The 6,603-nt window shown below is 53.7% G+C and overlaps 1 long non-coding RNA gene across 1 annotated transcript; it reads right to left on the bottom strand.

Moving 5' to 3' along the window:
* Positions 1-540: 540 nt before the first annotated feature.
* Positions 541-5,943, bottom strand: LOC124984408 (uncharacterized). The gene is made up of 3 exons (XR_007108666.1): positions 1,649-5,943; positions 1,051-1,199; positions 541-691 (listed from the first exon to the last, which is right to left on the bottom strand). It is a non-coding gene; the product is annotated as an uncharacterized LOC124984408 (long non-coding RNA).
* Positions 5,944-6,603: the final 660 nt, after the last annotated feature.

Below are 6,603 nucleotides of genomic sequence, written 5' to 3'. Positions count from 1 at the left end.
CCACCCTGCAGCAGGGGGAAGAGTGTGGCCAGCAGAGCCCCCGCCTCCAGGAAGCATTCAGTTTCACGGGGAGGCAGCAAGGAGAGAGCGACCTCCCCCAAGACAGGAGAAGGAGGGCAGGGCTGGGGAGCCCCGCTGGGAGGATCTGTTGTGCCAGATCTGTCACATGTGCCAAGGACAGGAGCAAGCACTTTGGCAAACTCAGAGTGGAGAAGAGCGTCCACATGATTCTCAACGCCTCTTAGGAGACCTCTGTCCGGAGATGCAAGGCCACTTCCAAAACGCCCGAGGTAAGGCTGTCTTGGGACCTCTCCACTGCAGGGGTCCTGGAAGCCAAGAAGTTGCTCTGAGGAACTGTCAGAACAACCATTGACAGCGGCCAGGGCTTGTTCTTTAAGGCAGTAAGTCCTGACTAGGTCACATAATGAGGTTAAGAAGACTGGGGACCGGGCAGAATCTAAAACATACACAAGTTCTTGAATGAACACATGTAGGTGTATACACTGCCTAGAGATCTGGAGAATCCAGGATAGTCAGGATAGGCTCCCTGCTAGCTGCAGTAACAAGCATCCCACATGTCTCAGTGGTTGAATATGATGTGATTCAGTCCAAGTAGTCCTGCAGGGAGTAGGAAGAGCTGGATTCTGTAACAGGGACTCCATCATCTTCAACACGTGACTCTCAAGGTCACCTGAGTATTGACAGGAAGTTGGCAGATGAGGAGAAACAAGCACAAGAATCTTATAAGAAATTCTAGGTCCCAGGCCTGAAAGTCACACATTATTCCTGCAACATTCCATTGGCCAGAACTTAGTCACATGGGAACTTGCCCCCCAAAGGAGACTGGGAAATATAAGCTTCCTGTGCATCTAGAAGGAAAGGAAAACTGGAGAATATAGTGTTTAAAAATTAATTAATTAATTAATTAATAAAAAAGGGCAAGGACACTTTTTTAAAGGGAAAGGTGTAAAAATTAATAATAAGTCATTTGCTTGATGTATATTATTCATTTAGTCCTCATTATTAGTAATAGATTTTTTTATTTTATACCCATTTTGTAGAAAAGGAGACGGAAGCGCAGGAGACTGTCATGTGGCGGGACCACACGGTAGTGAGTGGTGGGACCAGGAACACACAGCAGGCTGGCCTCTGGTTCCCAGGTAGGTTCCAGGCTCTCCCCTTGATGGCTTTGGTGTATTCTGTATTTTGAGTGGAAGGAAAGTGAATGGAGAAGATCATTTTGAGCTCATATTTTGGGGTCTGCTAACCTTTTTAACGGTTTCTTCTGTGGCAAACACCATTCAGAATGCTTTTCCATATGTTACGAAATCAGCTCCTTCCCAAACCCTAGAGACACCAACTATGTGCCATCTCACTTTTGTGGAGGAGGAAACTGAGGCACAGAGAAGGTATGTCACTGGCCCAAGGCCCCACAGCTATCATGGGGGAACAGGGCCTCCATCCTCAGGGACCACACCGTTCCCACAGCATGTGGTTTTCCTTGGTCACCCCGCACATTCAAGGCAAGTGGAGAAAGCACCTCCCTTCCCTGCCCTCCCCCACCATGCAGCCCACCTGTCCCCTCCCTTGGAGCTCCTGGTTTTAGGGCAGGATTCTCCCAACAGCATGTTGCAGCAAAGTCACTCACCATGCCACTTGCAACCTGGGAACAGCACGCAGAGCCCACAGACCAGCCCATTCAGGTGGTCACTGGAATCTCATGACTGGCATGTCCTTCATGGCCCGGTTCCATCTGCCATGGCTTCGGTGGCAGTACCTTGGCCATCTCTGACCACCTCATTTAAGCCAGATCAAATCCAGCAACTGGAGCCAGAAACAGGTCTGGGGCGAAGGTAGAGGGGAGTCAGGTCCTGCTGTGGGTGATGCGGGTCGCCCTGGCCTTTGTTCAGGTGGGTGAGGGCCAGACGCACAGGAGCTCTGGGGATGGAGCAGCATGGCCCTTGCCTCACACCTGCACAAGGTCAAGGTGTCCACCAAAACCCTCCAGAGAGAAGCAGCGAGCTGGCAGGTGGGTGAAAGGCTGTGGCGCTGGGGCCCAGGCACCCAGCAGAGGCACTGTGCGGGCGCTGGACTCCCAGGACAAGGACGGGTGAGGAAGTGCCAGTGCCGGGCCGGAGCCGCTGGGAACAAAGACAGGTGAAAGCCAGACAAGCTGACCCCAAGAGGAGGGCACCGGATGCGCAGGGCCCCAGCAAGCTGCAGCACACGCAGCCGGGCGAGGCCCCTGGCCAGCTCCTCCACCCACGGGCCCTGTCTGTCACCTCTCGGTGTCCTCGCCTGTGAAATGGGAGTAGCGTCGGTCAGTTCAGCAGCGAGCACCCAGGACCAGCCTGGCATGGAGCCACCTCTGAGGGCTGGCCTAAGTGCCCTCGAATACCGTCTAGAAATTAGTCTTAGAAAAAGACTAATTAATTAGCTAATTCACTTTAAAAAGTAAAAGGTGTAATTCTCTATCCATCTGCATCATCAAATGAGACTCTTCGTTTATAGTCATTTTGCAATTAAAATAATGACCTCTCCATTTATCGTGGGTCATGCATCCTGAAGCAGAGGCATGAGCCTTGGGGTGGGTCAGCCCCTCCCAGGGTGCCCAGCACAGACATGGTCATGGAGCTTGGCGTCCCTAGGCCAGCACTCATGCTTCACAGAGCCCTCCCCAGACCTGGCCTTGGTTCCCACTGCTGCCCCAAGAGGCAGGCGGAGCTGACCTCATCCCCACATCTTACAGACAAGGGAGCAGAAGCTCCCCTGGGTTTCAGTTAGCGGCACCGGCTCTGCTCCTACAAGCACAGGGCGCTGCAGGAACACCTGAGCAACCCGGGGATCAGGGACCCCTCAGCCACCTGCAGACTGGCACATGGGCATGACGTTTGCCAGACAGAGGCCTTATGCTGGACGAGGGGAAGAGCCTGGATCCTGGAGTGAGGAGGAGCTGGCTTCAAATCCCAGCAGGGCCACTCACTGGTCCTGAGACCACAGGCGAGCTGCTGGACCCCTGTGTCTCCTCTGCACAATGGGGGTCAGGCTACCCCCACCATCTAGGGTCACTGTGAAGATTTCAGGGGCTGACATTATGTGTCAAGCAGTCAGAACAGGGCCTGGGTGCGGCTGGAGCCACTGGGGTCTCTGTGGATCTCCTCTGCAGGGAACTCCACCGGCTGCCTCCCTTCTCCCTTTGCCTTGCCGTTCTGTGCCTGCGCAGTGCCAAGTCCGTGGCTCAGTCCTTATGAAAACTGATGGGGACAGGGCAGCATGGTGGTCAGCAGCACAGCTCTGGTTCCAAGCCCAGATCCCACCACTTCCTGGCTGAGTAGCCCTGGTGAGTTCTATTTCTGTTCTGCGCCTCAGTTTCCTCTCGACAATGGAAGGACCATTTGGACAGATGTGCGTTAGATTGGGTAAGAGAACACACGCCAAGCACTTCCTGCAGTTTCTGGCACCTGGAAAGTGCCAGACAAGTGTCGGCTATTATTGTGTCCGTGTCCTCGGCACCATCGCTGCCCCTGATTGATGCTCAGCAACTGTTCTGGGATACATAAATGAGTCGGGTATTTATATTTCCTGATCTCTGGATAGCCAGAGAGGAGGGGCCACTGAGGATGGTCATCATGCCCCTGATCATTGTTGATAATGATCTCACTGAGTAAATAATAGCATGAGATGAGGAGCCCGGCCAGGCCTTCCAGAAATACTCTGTCCCTGGCTCCAGACAGCACATTGAGACACAAGGACTCGAGCCGGTTGACTCATCTCCTCACCTTGAACTGAGCTGTGAGGCAGCCCCACCCAGCTGCTTGGCCCTGGCAGACTGGGGGACAGGGATCTGGGGTCTGGTAGCCTAGCAGGAACCAGAGCTCCAAAGAAGAAAGAGCAAGTGTGAATCTGTGACTGACAGTGAAGAGCAGTGAGAGGGGCTGAGGAGCTCTGGCCAGGTGACTCAGACAAAGGCCCTACCCCAGGATGTGGTCCCTGGAGCAGGAAGGGCTCGGGAGGACCCACAGCAGGAAAGCGGGCAGGGCTTGCTCAGGGCAGGGAGGCCTACAGGGTTCCTAGGACCAAACTGGCCCAAAGCCAGCAAGTCCTCAACCTGGGGGTGGGGTGGGACAAAACTAGGAAGGAGATCTAGCAGGTCCCTTAGCCGCCTGTCAGGCCTCACCACCGAGCTCAGGGAGGATGGGCAGAGTTCTTAGAAACTGGCTGCAACCCATGTCAGCCCCAGGTAAGGAAGAAAGTCGACATCATTGAGAACAGCCTGTAGTTCTTCCAGAGAACCTAGCTCTCTTTAGAAAATGATTTTCTAATTTTGAAAATAAAATTTCCACGTGGATTAATTTGCTTATATCCTTGAACAACAGACTTTGGCACTTAAGAGATGAGGAGTTCGACCTCTCTGGTATCAGAGAGGAAGTGACTCTACTCATTCATTCCTTGGGCTTTACTGAGCAACTACTGCGTTCCCGGTACTGAGCACAGTGCTGAGGGCCTGCAGAGAAGGAACGCAGGTCCCCATTCCTGTGGAACTTCGAAGACAGACTGGCTGAGCATAAGGTGGAAACCATCCGGATCAGAATCAATACGAGGAAGAACACAGCGCTTTGAGTTACTGAGGAGTATGACGGCCCCGGGGTGACAGTTGAGTGGAGGCCTGAAGTGGCAGCGGGACAGAAGGAAGGCAAGATCTCTGCCTGCAAGGGCAGAGGCAGGCATGTACTCAGAGGCAGGAAAATGGAAAACGTGGACATGGCCCAGGTGGAGTGAACCCCCCAGCACGCATTAGGCACTTTTCTTTGTGCCAAGCACCATTCTAAGCGCTACGGAAGCTCGTCCAGGGCCCTGAGTGTAGGGCTCCATTATTGACCCCTTTTGCCGCTGTGGAAACTGAGGACAAAGAGATTAAGTATTTTGCTCAAGCTCCCCCATTCAGGACAGTTCAGGCAGCATTCCGTCGCCAGGCAATCCAGATCCAGAGCCTAATGGAGCAGATGGCCAGACCACAGCCGGGATCGCGGGCCTCGGGAAGGAGTTGGAGTTCTGTGCCCACGTAGTGGAAAGTGTACATCGCCGCGCAGGACTTTGGCGGTCGGTTCAATTGTTACTGCGCATCTATAGTGTCTGGAACTGAGCCTCATCTCCAAGTCCCTTCCAGAGCTTCAAGCTTACCCCCCGGGGAATCTGGGGCCGGGGCCCTAGACAGGCGCCTCTCAGCCACAGGCGACCCCTGCTTTCCTGGCTGATCCCTTGCCCCCAAACCCCGTCACTCGCCCCAAGCGGGTTTCTTGGCAAAAACCGGCACTGTGAGCGCGGACTGGCTCGGGTCTCGGCCCTTGAAGCCGGGGTGCGCCAGGGACCAGCAGCGCACAGCCACCGCGCCCCCTGCGCCCGCGCTGGCGGGGGACCGGCCCACGCTCTCGCCGCGCCGCCGCCTCCGGAAGCATCCAGGGTGTCTCTCGCCGAGGGAACCTGGCACGGTTAGAAGATCACCAAAGTGCCCCGATCCACGACCTGCCCGGGAACCCTGTGCGCTGTCAACCCGCATTGCCAGCGCCACCAGCCCCGGGTTCCCGCGTGCCCACGCCTCGAGCGCCCCGGCCGTAGCGCGCGGACGCTCACCCCTGCCGGGACTCCGGCTCCGGCGAGCCCTGGGCTCTGCGGCCGCCGCGCGGTGACACCAGAACGTTCCATCCGAACGTTGGCGACCCGAGCGCTCCAGCCTGCTGGGGGCGCGGCCAGATTGGCAGGTCCCCCGCTGCAGGGGTGGGAGCTGGGGAGGGCTGACTGCTGTTTTCGCTCCTGCCACCATTAATTCAACTATTGACAGAGAAGGGAGGGTCGCCAGCGCTTTGTGTCACGCACTCACTGTAATTTACTTGAAAAGAATTAAATCACGATTACCTGCCATTTGTTTTGCATAAAATGAGCCGCAAGGAGTCTGTAATGGCAGAGCGCTTGAAAGGACAACAGACCCATTGTTGCCATATTAGAGCAGTATTTCTCAATTTGAAACTTAGAATGTTCGAATTAGCAGCTTTGTTTGACTACGGTGGCCCGGGGGTAGGCAGGACCGACACCCCTGCTCAACTCCAGACATTACACTTAACGAGCATAATTTTCATTCATTTCAGTCTAGACCGATTTTTTAAAAATCATTCCTCTTATTGTACAAATGTACCCCCCAAATGTTGGAAGGGAAAATGCAGCCTTCTATCTGTTCCCTAGTCCCCTTGATAAATTATCTAAATGCCATGAAAATTCCTTGTGCCATAGTGGAAATCAGAGCAACCTGTAATTAGCTCACTTGAGATTTGTTTAAATGTCCAAAGAAATCATACTGTTTCTCACATAGAGTTACTTCTGTTCTCATTTTCTCCCCTTTCAGAGATGGTCATCATGTAAATATGACCGATTAGCCTTTAAATCAAGATTTTTAAAGTGTGTTTAGAGAACTCAGTTCTGCAAACTTCCCTCACCGTGGACTGGTTTGTTCAGCAGGGCTGGCTTTGTAACTACTTTGGTGAAAGTAGACTAATGATTTGAGTGAGCTGTAGTTTCCATTAACATTGATGTTTTTTAGTAACAAAATGT

This window comes from Sciurus carolinensis, chromosome 5 (genome assembly GCF_902686445.1).
Source record: "Sciurus carolinensis chromosome 5, mSciCar1.2, whole genome shotgun sequence".
NCBI lineage: Eukaryota > Metazoa > Chordata > Mammalia > Rodentia > Sciuridae > Sciurus > Sciurus carolinensis.
Note: the sequence above shows the minus strand (reverse complement) of the source record. Positions and strands in the feature narration are given on the sequence as shown.